Source organism: Grus americana, chromosome 1 (assembly GCF_028858705.1).
Source record: "Grus americana isolate bGruAme1 chromosome 1, bGruAme1.mat, whole genome shotgun sequence".
Taxonomy (NCBI): domain Eukaryota; kingdom Metazoa; phylum Chordata; class Aves; order Gruiformes; family Gruidae; genus Grus; species Grus americana.
This window is the reverse complement of record NC_072852.1, coordinates 51,188,576-51,199,389: the sequence shown is the minus strand read 5'-3', so window position 1 is coordinate 51,199,389 and position 10,814 is coordinate 51,188,576. Positions and strand designations below refer to the sequence as shown.

At 43.2% G+C, this 10,814-nt stretch overlaps 1 long non-coding RNA gene across 2 annotated transcripts; it reads right to left on the bottom strand.

Moving 5' to 3' along the window:
• Window positions 1–6,086: 6,086 nt before the first annotated feature.
• LOC129207619 (uncharacterized) lies at window positions 6,087–10,792 on the bottom strand. 2 transcript variants are annotated; one of them, XR_008577487.1, is made up of 2 exons: window positions 10,708–10,792; window positions 6,087–9,572 (listed from the first exon to the last, which is right to left on the bottom strand). It is a non-coding gene; the product is annotated as an uncharacterized LOC129207619 (long non-coding RNA). The 2 variants fall into 2 exon arrangements; XR_008577488.1 differs by having other exon boundaries at window positions 10,682–10,776.
• Between the last annotated feature and the right edge of the window lie 22 nt (window positions 10,793–10,814).

The following is a 10,814-nucleotide window of genomic DNA, read 5'->3' as shown; positions in this document are numbered from 1 at the left end:
TTTCAAAGACAATGGTATATTTATACAGCATTGATAATACACAAGAAATAGAGACAAAAGTCAGTTATCTGACCTGCTGCTCTAGTACCTGAAATGGCTCTAGCACCATGAGTTTTCACGTGCCCACAAAGCATCTCTAGGTCACATCAGCTGACTGCGTCTCAGTTCCTTTCACAGAATTACTCTTTTGGAGAGTCTTGGATAATTCCTCCTGAAAAGGTTGCAACCTCTGCCAGATATCTGCAAACCATTGCGTCTCTTCTGGTCATTGGCTTTGGTACAGCAATTTCATGTAGGTGACAGTAACAGCCTCACAATTTAAGCAATGTCTAACTTTGTTCTGTAGCTGCAGAGTAGGAGTTACGCATAATTTCCAGAAGTGTAGCAGAAGTGTAGCCAGAGATCACTAGTCAAGAACTGATGATTTCCATTAGCAGTGGCAAATGTTTCTTTTTGGATGTTTTTCCTGACAGTGGAAGATGGAAGACATCCACCCTGGGTGTTCTTGCATTATTAGATTCAGTAAGCCATAGAGACAGGGGGCAGAGCTGGGCCAAAATCTTTTACGTACTACTTGGAGAGATGCAACCAAGGTGGGAAACCACATGCCCATTACAAGAGTCCTCCATGTTTGTGGAGATCAGCTCTCTCCATCGTTCCCATCAAGTTTCTGCATGCAGCTACAGAGGGGCCTGATCTGGGCTCAAGAACCAAACAGGAACAACACAGTTGTACATATCTTCTGCTCGTGACTCCCACAAGGAAATCCTTGTACTAGAATGAGGTCAGCTCGTGGATGAAGAACAGCCTTTTGAAGCTGAATACAAGCGAGACAGTGGTTATACTGATGGACAAGGAAAACACGTTGAGGATTTTAAGCTCAAGGACGGTGTTGACAAAAATAAATAAATGGTTATAAACTGTCTGAAACAAGTGCGGTCTGGATATTGAAAGGAAGGAGTGAAACTGCATTTAAGGAGCGAGCTTGAGGAATATCTTGTCCGTAGGCATAGTGAGGATAAACAGAGTTACTTTAAAGTGAGTCTTGCCGAATTTATGACCAGGAGCAGATTGTGGCAATGGGGGAACTGCTGCTCGGGATTCTGGCCTTTCTCCCGGCTGGCTGCAGTGTGATACACCTGTGTGCAAATGCACCTTGCTGCGGTCCCTGAGCACAGAATGCTGTCATGTGTGCTACGTGTCTGCGTGTGAACCTGTGACACAAGCACATTAACTCTTGTTCTAGTTTTCTAGGAAATATGAAGTAAAATTAAGGCTTCTTTGACCTACCTTGAATGTGCTCATGACTTAGTTGTCATAGCTTCTTTAAAAGATTGCCTAAACTCAGTGTGATGATGACTGTGGTTGACATCTCTGATTCTTAGCTGCCTTTTCAAAAGGATATTGTTCATCCACGCAAGAGACAAAAATCCTTTGCTGTCCAGTGGAAACCTTGAAATTAACTCCCTTCCCAGCTGGAGACCACTGCAAATCACACCTGCTGTTTTCTCCAGCGTAAGAGAGAGCTCTATATTGAGCGGCATCTGTTAGAAAAATCAATTTTTAAAAACTCTCACTAGCCCCTTAGAAAATTGCCCTCTCCATAAAAAATACTAGACCTTGATATGCTTCAGTATATTAGTCATTGCAGTATAAGCCTTCTGTGGCGCTCCTACATTGCTGTTTCCTTTATCAATTTATTTGCTTTTATCAAGACAGTTTTTTTATTCTTCAGTGCCGTATGTATTTTCTGAGGACTGCTTACAGACACATACAGGTATGCGTGCTCTCTCCTCAGACACAAGTTTGAAAAAGTAGAGTTTCTGATGTTACTGATGAATGTGACCAAGTCTTCTAACGGTGGGATTTTATAGGCTGGTGGTATTCAGTTGTGAACAGCTAAGGAGCTAATTCATCAATGAGATTGTAAAGAACAGCAAAAGAAGTTTTTTTGGGTTTTGTTTGTTTTTTTAAATAAATGTTGTACCACCTGCCGGTCTGTACTGTTTGTTTTTCACTATTGTAATTTTTTTTTTCCCATGTAGCAAATGCTACATGGGTCTCTGGGGGGGGAATTTCTGATTCCAGACAGGAGGGCAGCCACTGGGAGGATTACTGGTATCTGGTGCCTGGTGCTACCACATCTTTTGTCTTCTCTTTCACATCACTGCAACAGAGTATCACTTGCAAAGCTCATCAGAAATTGCTAGCAATCTTCTGTTCCTTGTGTGAACTCACGGGGAACACTTGACAGCCCTCTGGAATCTTGATTCACAAAACAGCCATCACTAGATTTTTCAGATTCCCTGATTTTCGCATAATTAGTTTTAAATTAGAGGTAATCTGTGAGTATTTCTGTAATGATTTTATTCTGGAAATGTGTGCTTTTAAAACATCACTGTAATGGCAAATCTTGTAACTTAAATCCTGATTCTAAGAGGTTGCAATTGAAGGTACTGCAGAACTTTAGTTTTATTTTTTAAAAACTAAACCACATCCCCTGTTGAGCTTCCAGGCTATTTTTAGATGGTTTCTATAAAAAGATTTTTTAGGAGACAGTAGATGAGGTCTGCCCCCTCCCTGACACATAATATTCTGCGAGTCTATTCTTAGAAGCATGTTCTGATGGATTACAACTTTCTGGTAGGGAGACGGGAATTGCTTAAGGACAGCTCAGAAGCGTGCCTACGCACTTCTCCAGCATGTCTGGAGATGGGGTTATTAATAACTGCCAACCGCCTTGCTTGCTTCAGCAGGTTGTAGGCAGCAAAGAGGAGAGCTGCTCGCTCTGTATCGGCTCGACAGAAAGGAGGTTGTTCTCGCCATTAACTGCGGGGATACCGTGGAGGCACTAATGGCGATGAGTTGCAAACCTCTCTGAATTCATGTCTTTGAAAACCTGGAAAGTTTTGTTTCTAGGTTGCTCTCTCACTGAAGAAAAACCATCATCTGTTTTTACTCAAATAATCAGTTACAAACTTCTCCAGGAAATACTCTAACTGATAAAACAGTTGCCCTATAATTAGTCAACAAATGCTGTGTAGTAATGAGGGTAGGACTACGCTGGTTGGCTCTGTTTTAGAAGAACAAATTTATAAATCAGAGCTGGCATCTGGATCGGCATGGGTTTTGTGTAGGTAGTTGCACACACGCACCCCGCCCCCCTTGTAAGAAATGGAAAACTGGGACTTGGCTGTTCTAGCTCCTTTGCTGCAGCAGCATATATAGGAAATTGTTTCTTAGTAAAATCATTCAGGCTGCTCATTAGCAAAATGAACATCATAAATATTTGTTTTTTCATAGAAACCAATGTTTCAAAATCTTCCAGGAATAAGCATTCAGTTTCCTTTGCTTTCATTAAATTTGCAGTAGAAAAGGTACTATACAATCATACCTAGAAGTGGAACCGAATTTGTGAATGGATAGGTTTGTTTTATTGCAAAGATGGTTTCTTCACGCCTGAAATAGTGTATCTTAATCTTTGTAAGACTGTTCTATAAATTTAGGATACAAATTTCTAATGAGACAGTTTAGTTTAGTTATGGTCTTAATTCTCAAATCTTCTCAAGTTATGCTGTAGCCAGAGAGATTTCTATGTTTTAAGTCAATCTGTAAACACCCAGAGTAAACGCCAACGCCTACGTCAATAGGCTATCTTCATTCTAGCAGATCTCACACCATCTCATCACTGGTCCATCCGGTTACTGGTAAGGAGTCAAGCTGTGACTGTAAATAACAGATGACACAATTAAAGTGCCTGTAGTGGTCATATGCAGCTGAAATAATTTGTGTTCCTGTTGACTACTGTAGTTCAAGTAAGCCATATTATGCCTCTATTCAAGCAGCCACTTAATGAAAACAAAAAAAAAATCAAAAGTTATTTGCCACAGTGAAGGCTCCTACTCACAGCATCCCATTCTGATGTCCTAAGCTGGTAAAACACATAACTAGTGGGGTTTTTTCTCCTCTCAGTACAATTTCACCCAGTACTGCCAGTTACGATCATGCAGAAATTGTCCAGTGACTCTTACAATTAGTGCTAAGTGAAAAACACTGCACTTCCGTGCCTCAGTTTCCCCACTTGTACATAGGGATCATAATAACTCTTGTAAAATATTCTGGGATTTACTGAAGAATATTTTTAATATAAAATCTAGATGTTACTGTGAGAATTCATTCTGTAGGCATCTGTACACACATCTGTTTTTCTGCAGACTTTCTACAATACTTGACAAAAATATGAAAATGCTTTTATGCAAAATAAAGCATCTGGGGTTTGAAATAGAGTTGTAATTGCAGTAAGACTTTTATAAGATTGCAAAGGGGGGTTAGGAGGAGGAAGTAAGATTAGTCAGCCACAAACTCAGCTGGCCTGGATGCACCCACTCAGTGAGTAACTCGATGACAGCAAAAGCTGTCATAGGAAGATGGTCAGCAGCTGTGTTGAATTGTTCTGGGAGTATTAATTGCATAATTGCAATTATTTATTTACCTTTTCTGCCTGTAGTGACATTATAGAGCACTTGGTTGGTGAATAAGGTGGTTGCCTAACTGTGTTCTCAGAACTGCTGTAATCCCAGTGACGATGTGATGGTTATGGATTTGTGGGAGGAGGATTGTGCTCTCCATCCTGGCCTTCACGTTGGTGTGGTGGGACAAGATCGTATCAGCCAACAGAACAGGTCACTGTTGCAGGAAGGGGTAATCCTGCATCTGTCGCATCTCACTCTGCTTCCTGCTGCTTCTCTTGTGCCAGCTCTGATGCCTCAGTGAGCTGGTCAGAAAGGTAACTCGGCCAAAAAAACCTAAACCCATACCCCAGTAGATATGTTCCAATGGAAGGAGGGGATCAGAAACTTAGGGCAGAGTGCAGGGAAAGGGAGCAGGAGCTCAGTGTTGCCTGCAGCTTCTCCAAAGGCATAAGAAGCATCTGAAGTTGGGTTAATAACGCGTGCATACTACAAGGGGCAACTTCACTCCCACTTCTGTCACTTACCTTTTGTTGTCTCTGGTGCTTGCTAGACCCCGCTGTAAGCCAAATCAATTCACCAGTCCAGCAGAAGACCAGACTAAATGGCTGGTTTTGTGCCAAGTTAGTGAATCAGCTTGGCAGAATCTGACAAGCCCCAGGAGTGAACGGTGGGGGAAGTGCTATGCATGAGGAAGGAGGGTAGGAGTGAGATGGGAAGGGGAAGTAAGAAATCTTCTTTTTGACAGATTGACTCAGCCGTCTGGTATAACTTGATCTCAAATATGTGGCTTCACACTATCCCTAATGCAGTGAACTAGAGACAGTCCACTTCTCACACACTCAGGTACAGGCTCCAGTCCCCCTTCTTGTGCCAGACCCGCACAGCTGCGTGACTGCCTGTGGTTCACATCAGCTCACTGTTCACCCAGGAACTCTTCACGCTTTTAATCAGCTCGTCTTCTGTGAGATCATGAGGTGAGCCGAGGGAGCAGCGGTGTGTGGCAGAGGAGGAGGGCAGGAGCCCTCTTTAGCAGCAATGCAAATATAAAGTGGCATAACCCGGCCATGAAACTACACCTAAATAACCGCCGCGGACACAGGCCTTGCAGGAGCTGGGCTGTAGGAATGAACTCCAATTTAAATGGGGACTACAGGTGACACCAGTCTGACCCAAATTTCCTCTGAAATGCAAATATAAATGTTGCTTTATAAAAGCCAACGAGCAGCAACTGTAGCATGACAAGATTGCTTTTCTAAAGTGAACCTGTGTTTTCAGGCGCTCTGAATTCGGGAGCAAAGCATCAGGGAGCAGCACGGGCAGCACTGCTCCCTCAGGGCAGGTGAGCTGGGAGCCGAAGGCACCCCGACACAAAGCTGTAGAGTCAAAATAGCAGCTAACAAAGCCTTTACTGATCTAAGGGCAGTACAACCATCCAGAGTCCTGTCTGAAATCCTTCAACTGTTTATCAGCATATATCTGACAAAATACAGGCATATAATATTCCCAGGTTTCCTCACATTCTGCCTGAGGTGCAGGGTTTATTTCAGGATATGAACGGAGCAAACAGTAAGCAATCACAACTGCTAAGACAGCATCAGACAGAACTCCAGGCAATGAGCCTAATGAAAAATTTCAATTTAATTTGAACAAAAATATAAATCTAAATTACTTCCAAATACATTGCATCTAAATCTTACAGCCTAGCAAAAGAAAAATACCAGATAGAGTCAGGGAGGGCAGCTGTCTAAATAAGGATGCATGACTTCATTAATTACAATACTTGGGATGAAAGCAGAATGTTTTTTCCCATCAAACCTTTATTTAAAAAAAAAAAAAATTGCTTAAACCCTCTACAAGTTTTGACAAAGTATACATGTAGCACTGTGGAAAGCTAGTTTTTCTGGATCCATTTTCTCTTCTCTACTTTTCTCCTCTCTGTCCCCCTCCCATGCTCTCCAAAAAACTTTTAGGTTTTTATCTAGGTGGTTTTAATGGCATTGTCTTATGTTTAATGGTATATGTGGCTTTGAAAAACTGTATGAATAAAGAGTCCCTGTGCCATACTTCTCAAAATAAATAATCTAGCAGAGAAAAATAAATACATTTTAGCGACAGCCTTGAACTCCAGAGCACAAGTGCTGAAGTACTGTTCTACCCAGGGAAGCGGAAAGCAGAAGCATGCTAGGCCGGATCACCCGTGGTGCTTCTCCAAGGATGTCTTCCAAGACACGTGCCAAATGGAGGATATGCACACAGAGCGGTGCAGGCTGCGGTCCAGAACCCAGTTACAGTGGCAATAATGGCCAAGTGGAAAATCCTGAAGGACAGGAGTGAACACTGGAAGGTCATTGGGTTGGGGAAGCACCTGGAAGATGCAAGAATCTCCATGGGGTGTGGCTAGCTTGAGGAGACAAAGCTCCTCTGGCACTTAGGTGTCTTGTTCCAGCTCTGATTCAGAGGATTAAGTTGCCTCCTTTGGGAATTTGAGAATGCTATAAAAGAAGGACAATTTTTATTATAGCTTCTCCTGGAAGATATCCCTTGGTACAGAGGGAGCACAAAGAAGCCAAGTCTAAAGCCAGGGTTCTGGAGTAGCCAGTTTGGATGGCTTTTCCAGCACCTATAGGGATACTCAGGGATTTCTGCAGCAGTCCTTGTAGGAGCTAGAATGACTTAGGGGAACAACCTAAATCTTTATAGATATGACAACAGAAAACAATGGTTTTGTTCACTGCCATCTCCTGAGCAAGGAGACTTCAAAAGCGTCTTCCTAAGAGGAGCCAGAAAGAGAGGTGTCATGAAAACTGCAGCTTTCCCAGGATGTGGCAGGCCACTTGCTGAGCAACAAAAACTGTCAAAACATAATAGTTTGCCAGACCGACTTGCTGCAACTTCAGACTGAAGCAAGATTCCTGGTCTACAACACCTGAAAGAGGATGTTGAATGCAACATTCATGAACGTTTGTTTGAGCCAACTATGCTCCACTCTGTTGTTGCATCTCACAGACACAGCACAAGGTTCACAGAACAGAAGTTCCAGCCCTTTCAAGAAACTGAGTGGCATTTTACTTGCATTGAGCCTAAAAGCATCTTTTAGCTGTGTTTTCTTCCACTTGTGCCAGTTCTTTAATGATATTCCGAGAGAAGGGTAAAATTAAAACAAACAAACAACAGAGTAGGAGAAGGCAGAAACAAAGAAAAAGAATTCTGCAAGCAGTGTAACAAAATGCATTGGTTTCCAATTACTTTGGTCTTGAGGATATGGCCCAGTGAAGGTTCTTTGATGTCTAATAAAGTGTTGAAGTCATGGAGTCCTCCTCCTAGTGGGATTACCAGCAACATTTTTTTTCTTTTGTCTTCCTACTTTCATAAAATTCACAAGGAATTGCTATCTTTCACAAGGAATTGCTTCACCTCTCCAGCTGTATCTTCATATTTGTTTGATGCTGGCAAGGGCATACAAGGGTTACTAGCATAGGACAGAAGGGTGAAAAGAGATCATTTGGTTTAGGGACCATTTCTGGTCTTGGTCCCTAAGCTGCCTATTGTATTATGTGAAATTTATACAACACGGAGAGAACAATTTTAAAAATAACCTAAATATTTGCATTTTTTCTACATATGTCAATATACCTGCTAACTCAAAATGAAGGCTCCCAGTTATTACTGGGTGTCATAGCAACATGATTACAAATATTTTCAGTTATTCACAAAGTTTCAAGATTATATGAATGGCAATTTCCTCTTTTCACTAACCTTCTACCCTGTTGTTTTTTTCTTGACTCCCTAAGTAAAGTTCACTGTAACCCCATTCCTCAAAACCAATTAAATTCTCTGCCCCACCTGCACACTGCTCAGTGGTAAGCAGTTATTTATACGCAGGTCTGCACTGCATTGTGATCATCACTAGATGTTGTTAATTCATTTATACCAACCTCACTGCTCTCCCAAGTGACAGACAACTTGAGAAGGCATTACTGTATTTACACCTTGTAAAATTTACTGCAAAGTAAGCCTTCATTTGTGAGGATCTGAGTTCTAGAAACGGGCACTAAATATGGCCTGAAAATTCTTCCAATTGAACAAGGATTGTTTGAGAGCAATTTTAGGACCACACAGGTTCTAACTGCCGCGTATGACCCCAGGCCTGAGGTTTACATTTGCCCATACAAAGAACATCTCGAATACTCTACTTTTCATTTAGACTTTTTGTTCCTGCCAAAGGGATGGGAATCTGCGCTGTAGTAATTTGGAAAGGCTTTGCATCTCTGTGTGTGATCTCACCTATCTGAGAAAGAAAACCCTAAAAAACCCAAAGCAACTAACTAGTAAATCACCAAGACTGCCACCAGCAGAATCAAACAGTGAGACACTGTGCATCCTTAGGAGAACCCTAGCAGCCCAGATTATAATTGTTTATTCTAAGGTACCAGATGTGCTATACTTCATTATCTGTGAAGCTAGAGAAAAAGAGGCTGACATGCAGCTAATAAACACATTATCTTAGAAGGGTTTTTCTCCACCTTAACAACTTTTTTTTTCCTAGAAATCAGCATTTCACCTTTTTTAGGTTAGATGGCAAGTACTGTGAAGGTGCTGAGTACACAAAAGTATCTACTCAGTCTTGTTTAGTCGTAGCAACAGGTTGTAATAATTAAGTAAAAAGAAAAATCCATGATTAAGGAATAGTTGTGTGTGTAACTAGCAAGACCAGATTTTGCTGAAGGACCACATCTAAACACGGACGTTTCACATGCTCATGTACGCAAATGAACTCACCCATCTCCTCTGCTTAATGAGGGGGTGTTATCGATGAATGCTTTAAGCCCCAATTCTGCAAACATGTTTTCATGCACCTCTCTTGGTGCACGTCACTTCATTGTTGATTTGACTGACTTCAGAGAAAGTTACATTCTGAAAGTTAGGAGAGGAATTGAGTGCTTAAGGGGCTGAGGATGGACACAAGAGTTCACAGAGATTTTGGGTTTTCATGAATTGGCACGAAGTTTGGCATTACTGGTGTCTTCAACAGCTGGGGATATCAAATAGCGTAGAACAACTTTGTACTTGGTAGTTGCCTTCTATAGTGCCAATGGCTTCCTGAGGAGGATAGAGAAGGAAAACTAGGTAAGTTTTTGAGAAGTATTGTAGGGAGGGTGAAGGAAGGAGGCACACCCCTTTTCCAGCACATGCTTCATGTTATCATAACCATCATGTAACAGTATAAATGCTTAAATTTTAGGATACAGAACATGTTTGTAGTATCTATGATAGGAGTGTTTCAGAAATTACACAGTCCAGATTTACCAGTGTCAGAGAACTTTCCATTCTACCAGAGCGTATAGAAATTATGTAGATTATCTAGTTTTTAAACTAGAAGAAAACACTTGACTGGGAATCGTATGTACACAGGGTCCTATTCCTGGCTGTGCTGCTAGCCTGCTTGGTAACCTATGGTGAATTGCTTTGTCTTTCTGTGCTTTTATTTCCCATCAATCACGGTGCGCAGTGCTAGATGTTTCTATTACTATGCAGCTGCAGTAGTGTCCTAGGATGCTTGTGTGATAATTGTACTCTAACTTCTACAATATTTCTTTCTGCTAAAAAAGAAGGGTCACCAACCAGGTGTTACTAAGACAAAGATGCTCTAAGATCTTTGTGACAGGTTTAGCAACACTCACACTGCCTAAAATGAGGCAATGGTACATGTTGTAGCACTGCGGTGCACAAGACGACAAGACACACTGATGACATCCTAATTCAGTGTTGCGTGATGACTCCCCACACTTATTACAAAGGGCCTGCCTTTGCAGACACCCGGAGACCATCACGCAGGGGGCGAATCAGAGGGACCGTAAGCAGCGCCGGCATCTGGGCTCTGCCAGCTCGTACCGGGGTGGCGTAGGAGGCCGCTGCCCCCGGCGTTGCCTGCTTCTCCCACAGGACTTGGAGAACTGACGGCCCCCCCAGGCCCGCAGCCTTGCTGCCCCGACCCATTTTAGATTGGGGCAACCCGCTGCCCTACGAGGAGGGGCGGCGGGGGGTTCGTCCCGCCACCCGCGGTCGGGGCCGTGCGGCCTCAGGCAGAAGGCGGTGCGGGCGGCGGCACCCCCTGGCCCTCCTGCCGCCTCACGGCCCCCCTCGGTTCCTCCTCCCCACCCCCAGCACCCTCTCCACCGCGCTTGTGCCCACAGACAGCCCAGGGATACCCGTTCAGCCGAGGCGGCCACCCTACCCCCGGAGAGCCCCGCAGCAGAGGCACCAGCTGCCGGCGAGCGGCCATTCGGGCGCAGGGCGGGCGGGCGCGGCCTACATTGCCCAGCATCCCGCGCCGAGGGCGGT